The sequence below is a fragment of the Lipophrys pholis genome (genome assembly GCF_963383615.2).
Source record: "Lipophrys pholis genome assembly, chromosome: 9".
Lineage (NCBI taxonomy): Eukaryota > Metazoa > Chordata > Actinopteri > Blenniiformes > Blenniidae > Lipophrys > Lipophrys pholis.
The window spans coordinates 24,556,872-24,576,952 of record NC_137639.1 but is presented as its reverse complement, the minus strand read 5'-3'; the positions used below and the strand labels follow the sequence as shown (position 1 = coordinate 24,576,952).

General features: G+C 42.3%; 1 protein-coding gene across 2 annotated transcripts in view; it reads left to right on the top strand.

Moving 5' to 3' along the window:
* The first annotated feature begins 5,661 nt into the window (after positions 1-5,661).
* The window catches only part of galnt1 (UDP-N-acetyl-alpha-D-galactosamine:polypeptide N-acetylgalactosaminyltransferase 1), a 44,091-nt gene continuing 29,671 nt past the window's right edge, over positions 5,662-20,081 (top strand). The window contains exon 1 of one of the 2 annotated variants that reach the window (XM_080470653.1): positions 5,662-5,798. The gene's annotated coding sequence lies outside the window, so the exon portion shown is untranslated. Of the gene's footprint in view, positions 5,799-7,284; positions 7,402-20,081 lie in introns of those variants that run through there. The other variant, XM_080470654.1, reaches the window with a different exon arrangement.

The following is a 20,081-nucleotide window of genomic DNA, read 5'->3' as shown; positions in this document are numbered from 1 at the left end:
CTTGGGAGGTACATGGTTACTCTCTTGTCATTCAGTCGCTGCGTTTTCACACAGCCACCTTTGAGGGGAAACTGCCTCCAGCAAATCCTTCAGTCTGCAGTGGCCCACCAGGGAAGAACCTGTCAGTATTCAGCCAACCCACACAATAAAGGTCTACCACGTCCCAATTCAACACTGTGCCCTCTGAGCTGCTGTGGGGACCTTGGTGAACTCTAGGATGCTGATTTAAGGCTTTGTAGTGGAGTACCTGAGACACGCACGCACGCACGCACATACGCACGCACATACACACACACACACACACACTGAACCATTCCTGCTGCTTTGCCTCCATTGTCCTCATGGTGACTAGAGGACCAGACTCACAGGGGAAACATTGGTTCAGAAGAAGGTTTTTCCAAATGTCTCATCCATTTTTCAATGCTGGCCCACCGCTGTTGCTCGCTACATGAATAAAGTATATTTTGAGACTCTGCTCAAGCTCAGTAGCAAACAGATATTAATGTTTTATGGCTCTGGTTATGACTATGTGCAGTGAGTGAGGGACATTGGACCTGTGGCCACATCCCTCATAAACACATCACCATCTCCGACAAACAGCCAACTGTAGATATTTCAACCAGTACTCGAACCATCTATACCAGTGCAAAAGGTTTTTGCAGCAGCTGTAGTTAAACTTAAAGTCCAGACGCACCTGAGTGCCACACAGAGTTCATCTGTCAAGCAAGCCAAGTTGTTTCATGTCGTTCTCAACCCTCTGTGTTCAGACTGAACCCGTACAGTCATTACAAAAAGCCCCTTTCCCAGCAAATGTAATTTTATTTTCAGTTGAAACACACATATATTCTGGAAGGGGGTTTGTGATTTCACAGCACATTATGTAAGCCAGCTGGTGGAGTTCTCTGCTCCAGTGACTCCGGGTGGTACGGGAGGCAAACATGTAAGCCACAGCCTAAAGCAAAGCCTATTGATCTGTGTCAGCAGGCCATTGACTGGTGCTGGATGTGTGTCAATGTTTGTAACCGGAATGGATAGTGCTCACGTGTGCACGCATGCCAGTATGTGACTGCTGCCTGATTCCTGCCTATAGATAGAGTTTCGTAAATATGGAATGATTATTTGAATATGCATGAGTGTGTGCGGTGAATCTAGAGAACAATGTCATCTGTTGTTCATCTGTTTTGTATTTGGGAGTTTGTGAGAGTCCACTGAAAATATTGTAAAGTAAAACCGCATGTTTCTTAATGTGATGTTGGTGCTACAGTTGTCGAAATTAGATTAGCACATGTCAAACCATAATAAGGAAAGAAACTAATCAAGGGGAAAAAAATATATACTGAATCAGTACACTCAATAGAAACCGGGCGGAGCAAACAAGGTCTTTCTATGTTAGCCTGAAATCCCAGTTATGTCTGATATAAATTATGGTTGCTCAAGGGCGTTTTCGTGGGTTTTTATCGCCCTGTTTTGTTCTTCAAACTACATTTATTTGCATTCATTTCTCAACAATGACTCAAAGGGAATTGCAGAATTATATTAAAGCATTCAAAGCCTAAAAAAATGGATTTGCTCTATCCAAGTTGGCACGGGGTCGTCATTACCAAACAACAGAAACAATTATGGTCAACAACACCAACAACAACAAAAAACTCAAGGGTGCAAGATCCCTTTGCAAATGTACAATGACTAATACAAGCCTGTTGGGGGGGTGAACGCAAATAGGCAGTGCATATCGCATATATATTAATTCCCCTCATGCCAAATCTTACCTCATGAATACATTCTGCACGACCTGACCTAGAAGTGCGGCTGTATTGCAATTCAAATGCCATCAAGTTGAGGCAAAGTGTTTTCTGTCTGTGCAGGTAGAACGTTGAGTCATAAAAATGAGACACAGCTCCTCGCTGACTTCATTAACTCCAAACATGAGTTTGGCAGTGATGCTGACACAATCCAATTTGCATTTGCAACACGGGGGAAAGAGTGGACGGACACCATATCTTGCGCGTCATATATTGGATGCGGTGAATCTTTCACACCTGGAAACTGCAGTCGGAAACAGTATCTACCTTCCCAGTGAAAGAACGGACAATAAATTGCTCCTCATCAGAAGGTAATGAACTCAGTGAGTCAGGTAGCTGACTCCGTCTGGCACCGGCCACAGTCTGAGCCCTCTAAAGGGTTTCTCTTATTCTGGTAATAAATTGTGACAAAAAAAGGTTACGCCTGGAGTCAAGACATCTAAACACTCCCTCGATAGAACAGCTCGCAATACTGTTGACATCTTATTTGTGGCTTCTAGTATCTGAGAGTATCCCATTTGTCGTAAACATTTCTCCTTTTCCTTGTAGAAGGAAAAAGGTACAGATTCATGTTTCTCTTCTTTTTCCCCTTTCTCACTCTGAGATTTTTGCCCACGATATACAGCAATATAAGACAAGCTCTCTGCAGCGAACGCAGGTGTCATTTTGTCGGATGGATTGTGTATGTTTGCAAGTAGTGGCCCATAAAAACTCTCAGATGTATGACCCTCTGTCATGTTGACCTGTAGCGGCTCACATTGGCAGTGCTTTGTGCTTCATGTGCAGATATTCCATCACAAAGTTGTATTTTATTGAAAATGCAACCAATAATGGTTCAAGAAAAATGTATGTACTATATCCTCCTATTGGATAAATAATATATAGTATGTCTTGAGTATTTCCCTTTAATTCAATCATGAAACTTTGCTGCTAATAATTTATGAGCTAAAACCAAAAACACTAAGTTAATTTTTATTAAAAACAGACAAATTCTGCAGAATTAGACATGTATACCCAGTTACAGACAAAATAGAAAGAAGAAGGATGATACAGAAGTGACTTCTATTTTGCATTTTAATATCTAATATTTCCATTAAACTAAACTTTAAAGAGAATTAAGCTAGTTTAAATAATGAAAAAGCACACATCAAACACATATGGACCAAGTGCTGTGTTGCCTGGATCATGTTTGAAGAGATCAGTTATATCTTTGGACGTGATTTCTGGCTTGGTCTGTCAGCGTGAATCAAAAAATAAATCTTCAAGGTGACGTTCACGGCAACGCTCACCCCCACATGAATTAAATTGACACGGGAATGCATCAGCATGTGACACGATCGAAGTTCAGGCTGAAAAACAAACTCATAAACACAAAGTCACAATGCTAGAACACAGTAAACTCTAAGAGGGCAAGATCACCTGCCTTCACGGCAAAGTATTGTTGAGAGGTTCACCCACGATTAAACCGGAAGGAGTTTCAAGACAAAGACACAAATGTTCCAATTGTCGAAAAAACTAAGAAATTGAAATAAATTGTGGGCAATAATATGAAAATAGAGTGTCTTAACCCTGTCACACATACAAATGACAGTGGAGACTGCTTAATTACATATAAGTTATCAATAAGTTTACGTATAACAGTATGCTACAAGCAGAGCATGCTGCAGGCTCTCAATGGTTTTCATGAATAGTTGAGAGTATGACAAGTAAAACTAACCTTTAGTGGATTACAGACATCAGCAGCCAGAAAGGTCAGAGTTGCTGTCAACTAGTTTCTTTGGCTAAAACAAAATAAACCCACTCATTGGGAAATTTGATCATTCTTTCACTTTTAGACCATTATTAAAGTGAGCTGGGAGTTTACCATAATACCTCAAATAACCACAAGCCCCATTTCACAGCTGGGTGTGGTGACATGTTTTAACAAGTGCTGGTGATGTCAGATGTGTGTGGGTCTGTTTTTTTTTTTTTCTTCTTTCTTTCCTTTTTTTAAATACAGTTTCATTCTTTGCAAGTAATTGTTTCTAGTGTGAAAGATGCTCATATTCACTAAATGTGGCTGCAGGCTCTAACATCACTTTATGGTCCATAAAGACAAATAAAGGCAAAGACCTACTGCTTTCATCCTTTCATATTGTCGCCTGAGTGTGTTTATTTACCATCATCCTTTCTCTCATTCATATTCTTGTTGTGTGTTATCTCATTAAACTCAATTAACCTGATGCTATTGCATTGTTTGGTAATTATAATGCGAGTGATGCTTGAACAAGGGGTCCCGCGGTCCTTTGGTGGCCACGATTCTCATTTCACATCTAGAAAATCCCTGTTTTTGCATTTTTGGGCTCGCGGGCTTGGATTTTCAAGTGCACTCCGATTTCCTTCTATAGTGCAAAAACGCATTTCAGTTTAATTGGTGACTGTAAATTGCCAAAAGGCAAATGTGAGTGTGTGTGTGTGGTTGTCTGTCTCTCTCAGTCTGACATGTAATGAACTGGAAACCTGTCCATGGTGTATCATATCTTTGCTTATTGTCAGCTGGGATTGTGCTCCAGCCCTCTGGATAAAGCAACACACAACATGGACAGATAATTATCCTGGTATATATTATTGTATTACAACCATTTTTCTTTCTTGGGTATTGCTACATTTGATTCATCCGTCTTAAAACACCCCTCTGACTGTACCAGTGCGACTTTCTTTTACAAAACGCTTTACTTTCTTGACTTTTTTTTTCTTTTTACCCGTTTTTTGCCTCACCGAAAATAAAGCTAGTGGGGAAAGTGACGGCTCTAATTCTTCTGAAAGTGTGAGGGAGCAGCTTCCCTGGGGCCTTGTGAAATAGTGTAGGGACTAAATGAAGATCTCTTCCGATGTGAAAAGCTGAATAAAGTTCCCTTCGACTTGAATCCTGAATGTGCCACGAATACACACTGATCGTTCATGTCTGAACCGTGAATGTGAGTAGGCATACTAATAACAGATGAGATACTTGAGCTTCTTTGCAATTAGGGGGAAACATTTGTGCAGATAATAGTAGGATAATATGCCAAAATCACACTTTGAATTTGGGGAATTGCTGTGCAAGAATGGCTGGTTAATTTGTTTCAAAACTACAAGGTGTATCTCTACTGCAGGCTTGGGTCCACGTGTGGCTCCATCCAGTTAAAACAAGATTTTACGGATTATTAAAGAGTAAAGTTCATTTACACATGCTCTTTGATGACAGTTATAAAATCAAGTTGACTTTTTAAAAGAAACTAATATATCCACGTGTTAGAGGTGTTCAAGGTCACAGTTTGGCTGTGAGGAGAACCTTTCGTGGCCCTGATCACACGTTTGGTGATCTTATGGTCAACACATGTCAGATTGTGCGGATGCTTAACGAACAGATGAAACGATGATCGTGGCCCTCTAAACAGTCGATTGCAATTATTTGTGGAGTTGAGATGTAGTATTTTCTTCCGGGTTGAGGTTAATGAAGGGAGGGATGAGCAGCGATGCTGCCAGTTTGCTCCTCACATCAGCAGCAGTCGCTCTCTCTCTCCCTCTCTCTCTCTGTCAGTCGGACTCACCGAGGCTCAGGGAGGACGTCCGCCCGGAGAGAGAGCACGCTCTCCCCGCATAGCGTCACTGTCGACCCGCCCCGGCTCTCGCCTCCTTCACCCCCCCCTACTTCCCAAATGGATGTTATCTCCTGATTCCGTCTTTTTTTTTTAAATTTATTTATTTGGACATCTCACGGTGCTCTCGCAGCCGTGACGACCATCTCCTCCCCGGCTTGTGTTTCTCGGTTTGTCTCGACGCCACGGAGGGAATCACTCCCCCCCCCCCCCATCCCCCTCCCCCTCCACCCCCCCATCGCTAGCGCGCTAAGCTAGCTAGCCCGCTAACTTAGCGGCGATACTTTGAAACGTCTCGGCGTCAGTTTTGCGCCTCGCGGCTCTCCTGCGGCTCTCCTGCGCCACGGCGGCGGCTTGAGGTGACCCGTCACTCAAGGTAAGCGACTATATCCGCGCGTGGGTTTGTTGTACCGACAAGGTTTTTTTTCCTGGTCGGTTCATCGGGAGACTGGCGGAGGGAGCCGCTTGTTGACAGAAGCAGCCAAGCAACGGGAGATGCGATGCGACTCGACGTTAAAACACCGCGGATCGCCACTTCTCTGCCCGGATGGTTTACCCCGAAACCCGTCTAAAACCCACTCGACACTTTTTGATCAATTTCTTTTTTCCCTTCAACCTTGACTGTTGATGTGTGATGAATGAGCCACTGCCGGGTTCACGTTGTCTCCCACTTGCCGCATTTGACTGCGGCGACTTTTCTTATAACGGTCTCCTGTTGAGAGACAGACAGCGATCACACATCAGCCTCCTCTGTCAACAACATGCAAAGACATGGAAAAACGGCTGAAGTTCACCCGACTGCTTCGTGCACAGAGGAGTGTGTGTATACTCTCTTCCTGGAGCCTCTTTTTTTTTTCTCCCCTCTCTGAATATTTAAGAGCTTCAGTGTTGCATCACAACCTGGAAATATGAGCCATAAACCTGGAATTTAACCTCTACTTTGCTTTTTTGTTTTCCCCTCCTGTGTCTAATAAAGGTCAGATGATCGAGCTTAGCTTGATACAAACATGGAGAAAAGCACACTGGTGGCCAGAATTAAGCTTTATCTCTACGTTTGGCTGCCAATTTCAACCTGTCTTTCACAGAGGTTGAGCATAATCTCGTGTAGTTCAAATCACAAGCGTAGGTTTTGGTTGAGGCGTGTGTCCTCTGGTGTGTGTGAGGAGAGAATGAGTGGGAAAGCATTAACAACGTTGTAATTGTGGTAAGATAAGGAAATGGACTCTTATCAATCCTGCAAAGATCCTGCAGTTGCAAAGCGGAGAGGATGGGGATGTGGGATTGACAGGAGCCCAATTCAACAAATCTGTCATCTTCCTTTTAAAGGGAGCAAAAAAACGGGAAGCATGTATTATTTATCATGTGTGTTTTGCAGGCATGTGTGTGGCATCGCTCGTAGTAGGAGGGAGGGATAGCGGCTGCACCTTTGTTTTACCTGTAGCAAGTATTCACTGGCAAACAGGAGCTGACGGCTTTGAGAACATTTCATCATGATTATCTGAGTGGTGCATTAAAGAAGCGGCGTCTTGACTGTGCTGGTGAATAAATGATGGTGCTTACACGTGAGTGGTAAGTTCTCTTCACAGACATTTCCTCAGACGGGTTTTGTATATGTCTCATACGTGGGATGGTGCCTCTGAGCCGTATATCTGCATTCAGCCTTGTGGTCAAGCATGACTGTCCGGCATAAAAAAGGAAATGAATCATGTTCCTCATTTCAAGGCTGTGGAGTCGGCATGATGCGTTTCCTGCCCCGTGTGTGTGTTTGCTGGTCATTCAGGCCCCAGCAGATGTGCCGCCGCCGCTGCTGTGTGGTGATTTAGATCATCATACACTGGGAACATCTCGGCTTAATTGTCAGACTGAGATGTAGTTTGACACAAGTTTTTGGAGTACAACAACATGGGTTTTGCTTCTCAAGGAGTGAATGACATCAGTGAAGTCACCTTTCGTGTGTTGAAGTACAAGCATGTCTTTAGGTGAGTACAGCTCAGTGACTTTGACGTTTATCGTTGAAGTCATCCGTTGTGCATGTTCCCACAGTGTTGGACAGGAGGTTTTGATTAAAACTGCAGCACAGTTGGAACGTTACCTTTTCAAAACTGAAGGAGTGCGAATGCAACCATGGTCTGGGATTAGTAGCATAGGTATCCAGGCTGTATGCTTGACTTGGTTACCGAGGATATAACCCAATACTGATAACGGTGAGAATCTCCAACATCCTCTATTGGTGTTTGTCATTGAGCGTGGCTGCGCTGCATTTATTGCTCTGAGCTGCTCTGGAACAATAGCTCTATTCTGGCCCATGTCTCCGGAGGGAGGCAGCAGCATTCGGCGTTCCCGGCACTCTGTGTGCCAGCGAGGCTTGGTTTAGGATTGGGTTTCCACAGCCACCTGGAGCTCAGAGCACAGGAATGCCATTGTTCCTCCTTCCAGACTATTGCCGGATCAGGCACACATGCAAACAGACGCATGCACATAAACAGACACATGCAAGAGGAGCTCATACCAACTTGCCCGTCCTCCGAAAACCGAGGTCCCCCTGCTTTGTTACCTAGCCATTACTTGCATAGTGAGAGAAATGTCAGGCTTTCATGTGCGCAGCCATTGAGATCTGACATTACAAGAAGAGTTGCTTGCTTATACAAGTGGCTGATTTAAAAAAAAAAATTTAATTTAGCAGCAAACCGCAAAAGGTATAGGATCTGAGCTGATTGTATTTCTACTATTCTTTGCTGGCCTCTTAGTTTGTACGCTTGTACAATTTAATGAGGTTCAGTCCAACTAATCTGCTATAAACTGTGCTTTTTGCAATGGCAATAATGAGCAGTTATAAAATAAGAAAATCAAGGAAAAGGTTTAATCTTATCCCGCACCCCCCCAAAAAAAAAGGTAGCTGTATGTTTAAGCATCTCGTCCGGGGAAAGGTTTGTCCTTCATAGTGCTGTAAACTTCCTATTATACCAAACTTGCTCGCGCCACAACAAGCATGCCATATGATAGGGAAGCTGGGGTCAAATTACAGACACTTGATGCAGCATGTCGGCAATAGACCTTCAGAAAAATTAAACTGCTTGTTTCAGACAGAAGATGACTTGTGTTGTGTAAATAACCTATATGAGACAAATAAGGCAGAAAAAAAATCCCTCTGCAATTTCAATGCTTTTTAAGTGGAATCGAAGAATCTGAATGAACCATGTAAATTATGATGTTCACTGTTCTTATATTCATATAAGCATATGTGAATATCACCCACGGTAAAGATGTTGATCGTTTATTAATATTTTTTAACAGGAAATTTGCCTTCAAATTGGCAACTCCAATGTGTGGATTTGTCAGTTCCCTGCCTTTGTCTGTTATCTTAAGTTAAATACTTCTGACTTTTGCTGTGTTGGTTAGTCAAGGACCAGGGATCACTGCAGGGAAACTGTGAAGTGTGATTTCTTCTGTCATTAAAGACCCAACACTTAATCAGTCAGTCGGACAATGTTAATGACTGTAATAATTATTTTCTCGCCAAATTGAAGTAAATAGAAAATCAGCACTGGAAGGTAAAAATGTAAGTTATTGATAAATATGTGGATTCTCACAGAACAGGCCAAATGTACCGTCACTTTCTTGTGTTATCGGTTCCCATGAGTGAGATGTCAGATTGACTATGTGCCTGTAAGTTTGTTTTTTGTTTTTCTTTTAGATATGAAGTCTTGCCATGTGCATGAGAGCATTGCACAAATATTCCAGCCTGCTACTTCACAAGTTTTGTTTTGAATAATGTTGTCTGATCAGCCATGCATCAGACAGACTTATCACTCCATGTTGCATCAGCCAGTTCTGGCAAAGCGCACCATGTCAGAAAGCTGATATTTCAATTTTTTTCCATCCATGAAGTTGTGATCTTTCGTCTCGTTGTCATACTGTAAGAGGCCTGTTAAGTCACAGTTCCAAACAACAATCCCCAAAACCATAATTTAAACTAGTGTGCTGCGCTAACTGAGGATAAGTAGCAAGTGGATGAATGGAGACAAAAAACTTTGTCTCAACAAAGAAAAAACAAAAAAGAAAAAACATCCCCAAAAAAGTAAAGGTTTAGTTTGTTTGATACATCAGTCGTCTATATGGCTCTCTCTTGTTCTCCTGTCGTCAGTCCATCACAGGATAAACACAGACACACATACTAGAGTCACCAGATAACTTCACATGCATGTTTCTGGACTGTGAAATTGGAGTACCTGGAAGAAATCCACTCATGCCTGGGGAGAACATGAAAACGTCACACAGAAAGGTATTAATACGGTTTAACTTCCTCTCATTTTCTACTAATAACTTAATATCATCATGATGCCAATCCTGAACTGAGAAACCTCACATAGTGACTAGTGTTACTGGGATGTGCACCCTGTGTTAAATGTCTTCAATATTAGCTATTCTGGCTTTAAGCTACCAACTGAGATTTAATGTCGAGTCAGAGCCTGCAGGAACTAGCTCCGGATAGTTGAGCTGGATCAGATAGCAGACCTAAATACTTGCTTTTTTTCGACAAAGTGAGAGAAACCGAAAACGGAGAGGGATGAGAAAAAAGAGCCACGGGCAACATTTAGCAGTTTCTTTGCTTTTTTTTCTGCCTCTCAGTCCTCTAGGGCCTCGAGGCAGTGTGTGTGTGTGTGTGTGTGTGTGTGTGTGTGTGTGTGTGTGTGTGTGTGTGTGTGTGTGTGTGTGTGTGTGTGTGTGTGTGTGTGTGTGTGTGTGTGTGTGTGTGTGTGTGTGTGTGTGTGTGTGAGAGAGAGAGAGAGAGCACGCGTGTGCATATGTGCATGTACTTGCCGGCGTGTGTGTCCTCTGGCTCTCCAGCGGGTCATATTAGGGATAGAGTTGCGTCGAAGTGGGTCAGCCAGTGCCACGAGGGAGTTTTGCCAGCTTCCTTCTCCCTCTCGGGTGGGAACCATCTAAAGGCCACCGCGAAGACACAAACCCCCACTATTTGCATGCTTGTATGTTTCTCATATGTGCATATGTCATGTCTTTTAGTATTTGTTGTTGTTGTGAGCTCACTCTTGACATACCTGCCATCTTCTTTGCACCTCGACCCTGGAAACTGCCTTGGAGGAAATATTTGGAGGCAAAAAGAGCAGTAAGCCTAAGCTATGGCGCATTATGTTGCTGCATATAGGGTCTGAACAGATGATTCAGAGCCTGTCACACTCCGTGTGTCTCAGCTGGATGGACACAGTGTTTCTGCTGGCTTAATGATAAGGAAATAGGATTTAGTGCAGTATTCAGCAGAGGTTTATTTCAACCCCTGGCCGCAGTCACTTGTTTTCTGCATTGGTTCTGTTTTCGCGTGGAATTAATGGTTTATTTCTGTTTGCAGTGGGGTATGTCGAGTTCATGTCTTGATGATTTGAGATTTCAGCACGAGGTAACAAAAAGATAGCAAATTAAGGAGGCCTTTATGTCACAATCTGGTAAAAATCCTTATCAACCTCTATCAAACACAAATAAAGAGTGTTAAGTCTGTTCTTCACAAGAGCAACATATTTTCCATTAACAAACTAGAAATTGAATGATGTTTGAGCATGAAAATCATAAAATCTTGAAAATTCTATCCGGCATGTTTGTGTGATATTCGTACATTAAACTGTTCTATTGTTAGAAACAAGTTTTTTGTCTAACACAAACGTCTGTTGAGTTTTGGATATTTATTTACAGAACAGCAGCATTTTTGATTCCCTTGAAATCTCACTATTTGAAAATGGCTTCTAGAAATGCCAGTCTGCATCAAGAGGGAAAACACAAGCTTTCTGAAACATGAAGTACTGACACTTACAGTAGCAGTCAATGGATTTAATGCCCGTGCACGAGTAGATCGACAACTGCTAGTGCTGTTCACTCTTTTGAATTTAACAGCGCTTCTTCAACAAAGTGTACATTTACTACACCATCACATGGATCAGCGGTCTCTGTGTCATGTGTTGCGTGACAAAAAACAAAAAAAACAACTAACATTGCCAACTACATCAGCGACATCAGCGTCATGTGTCTGTTTCAATTCGATCATTTTCATCTACAAAGGGCCTGAGCAAATCGTTTTCTGAATTGTGTTGACGTTGAACGTCAGACCTTTTAAATTATTTTGCTTTATGTGTACTTCATAAATTCGTTAAAAACCTATATTTATTGTAATTTCTGTCTGTTTTCTTCAAAAATATCAAATCTTTCCCTGGTTACGAGTGCCTCGTATCCAAAATTATATTTGCATTGTAGGATAATATTGTAACACTTTTTGTCTGTAAAGCATAGTTCCCAAGTCTCGGGACATCACAGACAGCTGTGGAAAAAAAAAACCCAACCCTTTTTTCAAACAGAATAATTAATCAATTTAGTTTTTCGGTCAATTCTCACCACTCTCATTAGCTGCTTTTCCCAACGCAGCAGCCAGCTGTTCTCAGAGTAAAAGCTGTACACCACAAATAACAGGCAGGGAAGAAAAAAAACAGCCCAGATGTTTCCTTTATGACGCAATATGGAACACAAAGAAAGGGCAAAAAGGAGAGTGAATAATAGATTCATCCCCAACAGGTGGTTAGCATGTCTTCAAAAGATGTTGTTTCTCTTTTTTTGTACTTCCTTTAATGAGGGTAGGGTCACGGGGGCTGCAGCGAGTTCAAGCAGACAGCATGCACCCGTCTGGGTTTTCAAGGGAGCGGTCACTTGTCTGAAACAGGGCGAACGCAGAAAGACAGACAATAAACTCTGTCCGTTCATATCACAACTGCGGTCAATTTAGCAACATTAAAGATCTCCTATTATACAGCTTCTCAACACTTTCAAATGGTGTCGTTGGTCCAAAAATGTTGTATTCAAAGTTTATTGCCCCAAATCCAGCTTTCCATTGATTTTCAGCTATTCAGTCACATGAGCTGCATTCAGAATCTGCTGTGTCTGTGTGAGCTGGACTGGCTCCGCCCACACATGCCCATCTTGGAAGAGGAGGAAGTACTTCCTCTCGTGGTGCCATGTGCCAGAGCAGAGCAGCCTAATTGTGGGCGGGTCAAAGGGACGTCCTACCTTGATTGGGATTGACTAAACCCCCGATGACACAATGTAGGGTTTGATTTCAGATTTGCTCGTTGAAGCACACACTTTTTAAAAAAAAATTAAACAAGCCATGGAGAGAGAGGACAAACTTTCTTAACTTCTGGGGTGTCATTTCAGGTATGGAGACGATTATTACTGTTGAAAAAACCATTAGAAAGTGAATTTTGCATGATATGACCTCTTAAAATAACCTAATAAACATGTCTTTGGAGTGTGAGATGAAACTGATGTAACTGCATTAAAAAAAAAAAGCACAAGAACATCATGCAAACTCCACATAGAAATGCCTTTGAAATTCAAACCCTCAGCAATTTGCTGTGAGCTGATGGTACTAACTGCATCATTGTTTTTCTACGCCTCGCATGCAGTTTTGCCATCTTGTCCAAACTCCAACTGAAGGATGATGGTGTTGTGTAGTGCTGCTTGACATTGGCTGATATCCGTACTTCACAGAGAGACTGTGTGCGTACTGTACACAGCTTTAAGAGTCACCTTGAAGGCTCAGTGCAGAGAGAGGTGATACGGCCAGCAGCCGCTCGCTCCCATAGAGTTCAGTAACCCTATAGGTCGTCTTCAGCTTAGCTCCAACAATTCCCCTCTTTGTAAAAGTGTACCGTTCGTGCGTGTTCGTATCAGTTTACTGCCTGAGATACTACTCGACGGGGGAAAAAAAGGCATAGTTTCCATGGTGACAGCCGTGCTCCCCCCCCCCCCCCCCCCCCCTCCCGCACTCTCCATAAGAGGAAGTGGAATATGTCCAATTTCTGCTGACTCATGGAGAAACAATTGCATGAGACGTAACACACACACACACACACACACACACACACACACAAAACTCCCCACCGTGGCCTGGAAGAACGGTTAGCGTGCTTTTTTTCATAAATGTGCTACACACTGTTAGTATGTGTTGGCATCTCCATTCAACTTTAATGTGAGACTTGAATTCAATGGGGATTTTCTAGTACAATTTACTTTAACCTCTTATTTGACAGACCTTCGCATCTATAAAAATATAAACCAATATGTTTATGTTTTTCATCAGTGGGACAAGAGGTATTTTTTCTGTCCTGTTCTAATTAATGCTGTTTTTTTCTTGGTCATAAATGCATTTCTTCTCAATTTTTACTTAATTTGAGACTATCCTTTTTGGTTGTTTGTTTTTTTTATCTAGTATCAACATCAACCGTGAGCCATTCGAGGTCTTTTAAATCCTCTTTCTTCTCATGGTTTGACCTTCAGGAGATCATTTTGACCGTGTCTACAGTACATGCTAGAATACATTGAGTTGAGAAGTTGACATCAGAAACCCTCACTCAAGACTTGATGAGGATGAGATGCACAGGTCGTCACAAACCTCCACCTCCACCCCCAGAGATCCTGCAGGGTGTTATAGAAAGAGATAGAGAAAGCACATGGTGACATATAAATCTCAAGGAAGTCAATAAAGTACATGGGGGAAAAAAACCATTGCACAGCAGTATAAACCTAAAGCAGACTATTAAAAAAAATTCCAGGGTGACCAGGAGTTTTTTCTTTAACTTGTTTTTCAATTTTAAAGTTTAATTGGTAGCTGCCATGCTCAGTGTTTAGTTCCTGTAATACAGTGATGATTTATTGTTTGTTATACCTAGATTGCTTTGTGGATCTCGGTTTGATCTGCATGAAATTCTGTCTGTTCGTGTAACTGTGTTGCTGCCGCGAAATGAATGAATGAATTAATTACAAGTGAAAATGGCTTCGCAGCGTCTGTGAATGTCTTTATTGCTCAAAGTAACCAGGGAGAAAAATCTGTCATACAGTTCTGAGTGTCGCAGATGATGAGCTCCAAAAGGCAGTCTGAAAAAATGCAAATTTTGGGAGACAACATTTTTCCTGCCTCCAAGAGCCTGTCAGGAAGAAGTGTGAGCATGTGACTGATAGATGAGATGCTATATTTTGGGTTTTCATTTGGAGAACCAACCAGGATCTGACAATCGGGCCAAAATTGTTACATTTCGAAAAAGTGTAGTATCTGCCATGCAATACCTGACAGTTAAAGTGAAGCGTGCACAGTGGCCTGGCAAAGTTACACATTATTGATCTCTGTGGGGATGTCTGTCTCCTGTGTTTGATCCTCTGTACACAAGCAGTGGGTAACCACAGCACAGTGTACAGAGATTAACTTCACTTCAACCCTTGTAGTACCTCGGTCACGGCCTAATGGCAGTACTGTTCTGGTAGTGACGTCTGTTTGTACCTGGATGATGTAACATAATGAGTGTTCATATGGAGAATTTGGTTGCACATTTTTTTTAAATTGCCTTGTTGCAATAAAGGGATCCTGAGATCTCGCAGCTGCACAGCACATAAATCACCACCTATTAGATTCATCTGAGTCAATGAGGAGGTTAAAAAAAAAAAATAAAATTAAATGAATAAAATCAAAAGAGATTATAAGTGTGTTAATGGTTTACTTTCTTATTTAAACTGCAGAAATCAAGATGACACACATTGAATGCAGATCATTTGCAAAGTATGTTGTTGCTATTTTGGTGGGTTGGAGGTCATAACAGAGTCTTTCTCTCAATCTTTTATGTAATAGGAGGTTGGAGATATGATGATGTACAGTTCGGTACGCTGTGTACATCTATACCTCCCAATGTTGTATGGCAAACTAAATTACATCATACTTTTGTTCTCAACTCCATTTACCAAGGGCCACCAAATTACCTGAAAAATGGATTGGAATTATTTTAATGCAATAGACAGGCATGTTAAAACATTAAAAGTAAGGACATTTTTGTTTGTTTTATTTGACAGAATATGTTTGGCAAGCTCTTCATGGATACAGCTAAGCTTTACTGTGTGTGTTTGCAGTGGTGGCCTACAGGTTGGAGATGTGGACTTGGTATTAAGGTTCAAGGGCTCGAATCACACGGCTGACAGGTTTCCACAGTGGCTCCCGGAGCAAAGCCCGTAACTCATCAGCTCCCTGGGCGCAGCTGCTCCTAATAACGGGATGGGTCAAATATGAGATTGGAGACAGTGGTGGCCTCGAGCTTAGAAAAGCAGATTTGAGATTGGAAGTTCACAGGTTCAAATCCCACTGCTGACCGGTCACCACTGTGACTCCCTGAGCAAGAGCCTTGTTCCCTGGGCATGGTACCGTGGCAGCCCACTGCTCATAGCATGTGTAGTTAAGGTTAACTATGAATAAGGAGGGTTAGATGCAGAGAATTAATATCCCACAAATGTATGTTTCTTGTGAATGTCGCACCATTTAACAGGGAAATAAACAGGCTTTCCAGTGGGGTACCATTTATTTCCATGAAATCTCATTGCAAGAAAAAAGAAATCTACCAGACACAAATTTATTTCTTTACTTACATTTTGTGGTTATGAGAGTAGCAAAGCCTCAGCTCCAAACAACAGTGTGTGTGCGTGCGTTTGCTTTTGTGTGCAACATTTTAGGTTAATAAGGAAGAGGACTGCAGGAAGGTCTGACCCTGCCGTGGCACCTCTGCACTCTGTCTTAGTTGTGTGACAGTGTAAGCTATTTACCACGGGCTCATCCCGGGAAAGGTGGATGCACTCCTCTCGAGGTCCACACACACACGCACACACGCACACACACATAACCATCTCCAGTTCTTATCTGCTGCCAGGCCGCTGCTCTGAGTGTCTGTATGTTTTGTGTGTCTGAGGTCTCTTTGAGAAAAGTTGTTCTGGCCTGGTCATACTGATAGCCGTATCACCAGTTACTCCTGGTTGATGGACTGCAGAACAACACATCCTTTGTTTTTCTGAGTATGTGTGGGAGTGTATGCTAAGCTATCAGAAATTGCTTTTCAGCAAGCCACAAATGTCAGATGCACAGTGCTGAAGTGACTTTGTGTGTGTGTGTGTGTGTGTGTGTGTGTGTGTGTGTGTGTGTGTGTGTGTGTGTGTGTGTGTGTGTGTGTGTGTGTGTGTGTGTGTGTGTGTGTGTGTGTGTGTGTGTGTGTGTGTGTGTGTGCTGCAGTGTAATCTGCCTGAGGCTGGGATGTGGGTCAGTGTGGCTGCAGCGTCACGGGCTGGGTAGAGACAACAGCAGGATACTGCCTCTGTACTCGCTGCAGGGGGACGAGCCACCCTAAACCAATGCAACGTTAAGCAGGGACCAGCCTGCACGTCACATTTGACTTTATTTATGCATTTCACATATTCCTAAACACAATACCTTGACTGTTTCTGACATAATTATCTTATTTTTCTGGATGCCAATAAAAGGAAGAAATCCCAAAGAAGAGTAGATTGTGTTAGTATGGGGTTTATCAGTATAGGAGGATAGCAATAGAGATGACAATTGGTGTAGCTGTTGATAAAGTTAGATTTGATAGGACGGTCAGATTGGTCGTACCTGGGCCTCATAGTAGATTTCACCTGCAGTCATTAAGCCAAAGTTATTGCTGAACATTTACAACTCATGATGAAAGCTTATTGGAAGTTATGTAGTGTGACGCGAAGTGTGTGTGTGGGCATAGGGACTATTGACCTCATAAAGGAGCTGCTTAAATGAAATATCGACGGCATCTGCTTGGTTAGGAAAGGTGTGTGTTTGTCTGTGTCCGTTTTCAGAGTTGCCTGTGTAAATCTCGATATTTGCCCAGTGACTGTGCATTTTGCATATGCCAATTGGCTACAGAGTGCCGGTTCTTAAAAATGTGTACTCAAGAGGACAAGACAACTCATGAGTTTTGAGTGTTGATTGGATGAATAGGATAAGATAGGAGCTTGGACACCTTAAAGTGGTTTAATGACTTTTTTTACAGTTGGATCAAATCAGTGTCTTTTCTGAAGAGATTCGTTATTTGTTAGGCTGAACCTGTGATACAAATCTTAAGAAGTTATATGTTAAACCTGCTCTGATTCCATTGAAGTAATTGGCAGCTTTCTCTTGTATGACTTGATAATGATATCAACTCTTCAAATATAACCCTGAAAAGTTTGAAGTATAACGAGTGCAATCACAGATTTCTGACCTCCGCCAGGGGTAGACAAGGACACAGGGAAATGACACACATTCCACCTCCAGATCAACTGCTTTTATTCATTATGTAGTTTGGTGATCACATGGTTTTATTAAAAAAATTGAATAAACACAAGAAAAGACAATATATTGCACCACCAAAATTGCATTGGTTTTTCCTTTGATCAAAATGCAGCTGTGTACTAATTTCCATGAAGATCCGCACATTAGTTTTTGAGATATCTTGTTAACAGACAGACAGACAGACAAATAAACGCGGGTGATTTCATAACCTACTTGGTAAAGGTAATACTAAAGTAGTGTGTGAACATTAAGTATATCTGAGCCTGATTCAATTTCTACCAGAGTTCCCAATTTTCACTTCCCAGTCAGGGCACTTTTTGGGTGAAATTTGCATGTTCTCCTGGTGTCTGTGTTGGTTTCCTCTGGACATCCTCCACTTATAATCCAAAGACATGTTTGTTAGGTTAATGGGTGACTCTGAAGTGACCGTAGGAACGTATTTGCATATGCTTGCAAATGTTGTCTGTTGTCTTTGTTCGTCCTGTAATGGCCATAAGACCTGCCTAGAGTATCCTCTACCGGTGCCCAGTTTCAACAACACTCCTTTGAATGAAGTGGATATAAAAGTTGAATGGAGGTTTCTCATCCCCGCATACAAATCAGTGTAGTTGTGATGTTAAGATAAACTGGATTCAATGCTTTGACGCAAAGAACAACAGCTTGTAGCTGTTCCATACTTCCAGTTAAAAAATGTTCTGTGTTGCTTTATTCATCTCAGGGTCATGGCTCACTAGAGCCCACACCAACTAACAATGGGAAACTACACAGGTCTCCATTTGTGCTTCTCCCTGAGGCCTGAAACATAGTCACGTTAGGGATGACCTAGCTGGATCGTTCCACATAATCCCATGCAAATAGTTTTTTGTGGAAGTAAATCCAGCTGCTCCCATGCGTGTGCAGGCACATGTTTGCTCTGATGCGTGCATCTACATGGGCAAAGTAGAGGCAAACACGATAATGTATCTGTTATCCATTATTCAGTTTATGTTTTTGTTTTTTAAATCTCCTTTTTTCTTTCTTTAATTTTGTTAGAATGTTTTTAAAAACATTTTTTTTAGTGTTTTCCAAATTCAAAATGTTTGACTTTTTTTTTTCTTTTTTTTTTCCCAAGTGCACCTTGAAAGGCTTTGTTGTTTTTGTCCTTGTGCATGCAGTTAAAACTGGCCAGTGTGCCATAGCACTGTGTCAAACCTTTGCTATGGCACCACAGCGGGAGGAGATTGCATGCTGTGTAGAATTGGTAGGAAGTCTGTCCTGGATTGGGAATGTTGCCGGGAGCGTTTGAGCACACAGCTGGGGGCATGCATGCACTTCAGCTTGATCCTGTTAACACGCCTGTTGGCCCGAGATGCTGGGACAGCAGAGAAATATGGCACCAAGAACAAATCACAAGATCTCACCAAGATAAGCAGAGAACGTTGGGAAGGCTTGAGGCTATATCTGGACCGTGTGATCACTTGGGACACAGTGGGAAGGTAGTGAGTCTGGGTCTGTTCCTTTTGTGTGTATTGCCATCACTGTTATCCAGTTTAACAGTGGTCTAGTGACCTGCTGCTCTGTTTCCTGTGTTCGCCGCTCTCTGTAAACAGGAAGCAGATCTCTGTCTCTGTCTCTTGCGCTCTCCTTTTATCTGTCTTTTTCTGCCCTTCCTTTTGGTACCTTCTTTGGCCTTTTCCTCCCCTGGCTACCTCTGAGTTTCTATACTATATCAAGACAGTGACAGCTCCCAGTGCACGTCATTATAATGGAGAGCAAAACACGCTCTTGTGTGAGCTGTTTCATCTTGGGTAAGTGTGACTTATTGCCGTATCAAGGGAAGTTGGACCGGTCGCTTCTTACCTATTTTTTCCTCGCTCTATTCCTGGTATCCCTGTTTTTTCCTCCTCGGGCTTCCCCTGGAAAGCTGTCAGAAATAGTGAGTTACATCTCTAGTTGCCTGTAGTGGTGTTGTTGTCATCTTTTATTTTATTGTTTATTGTATACCATGGAATTAATGTTTGGGATGCCGAAGCTCCCGCTGGTCCTTTCTTTCCCACAACATTTAAAACAAGGTGTTTGACAGACCAGAGAGGTGCAGGGTTGTGCAGTTGGCCCCGGGTTGGCAAAGCTCTATTTGTTATTGCTAAGACCAAAGTTGTCATCTTTGGACTCCTTCTGTTACAACATATGCTACAAACAGAGTCACATAACACATCCACGAACCCTGGCACAGAGCCAACCACACACACAAACACCCACATACACATTCAGGCGCTCGTTGCAGGCTACCACTCGGTGGCCTCTCTGCTCGTCTTACCCAGTGTCTCCCATTTTCTCTCTGGCAGTCTTGAGAGAGAAAGCGAGTGGAACAGTGAGGTTTAATGCTCGGACATGGCTGGTTGGTCACAGTGTGTTCACAGTGAGCTCGGGGAATTGTGAAAGACAGATTTGACTGTCTGTTAGCTTTAGCTCTACTCGCACTTCCCTTCAAATTGTCCAGAACAAAGGTTA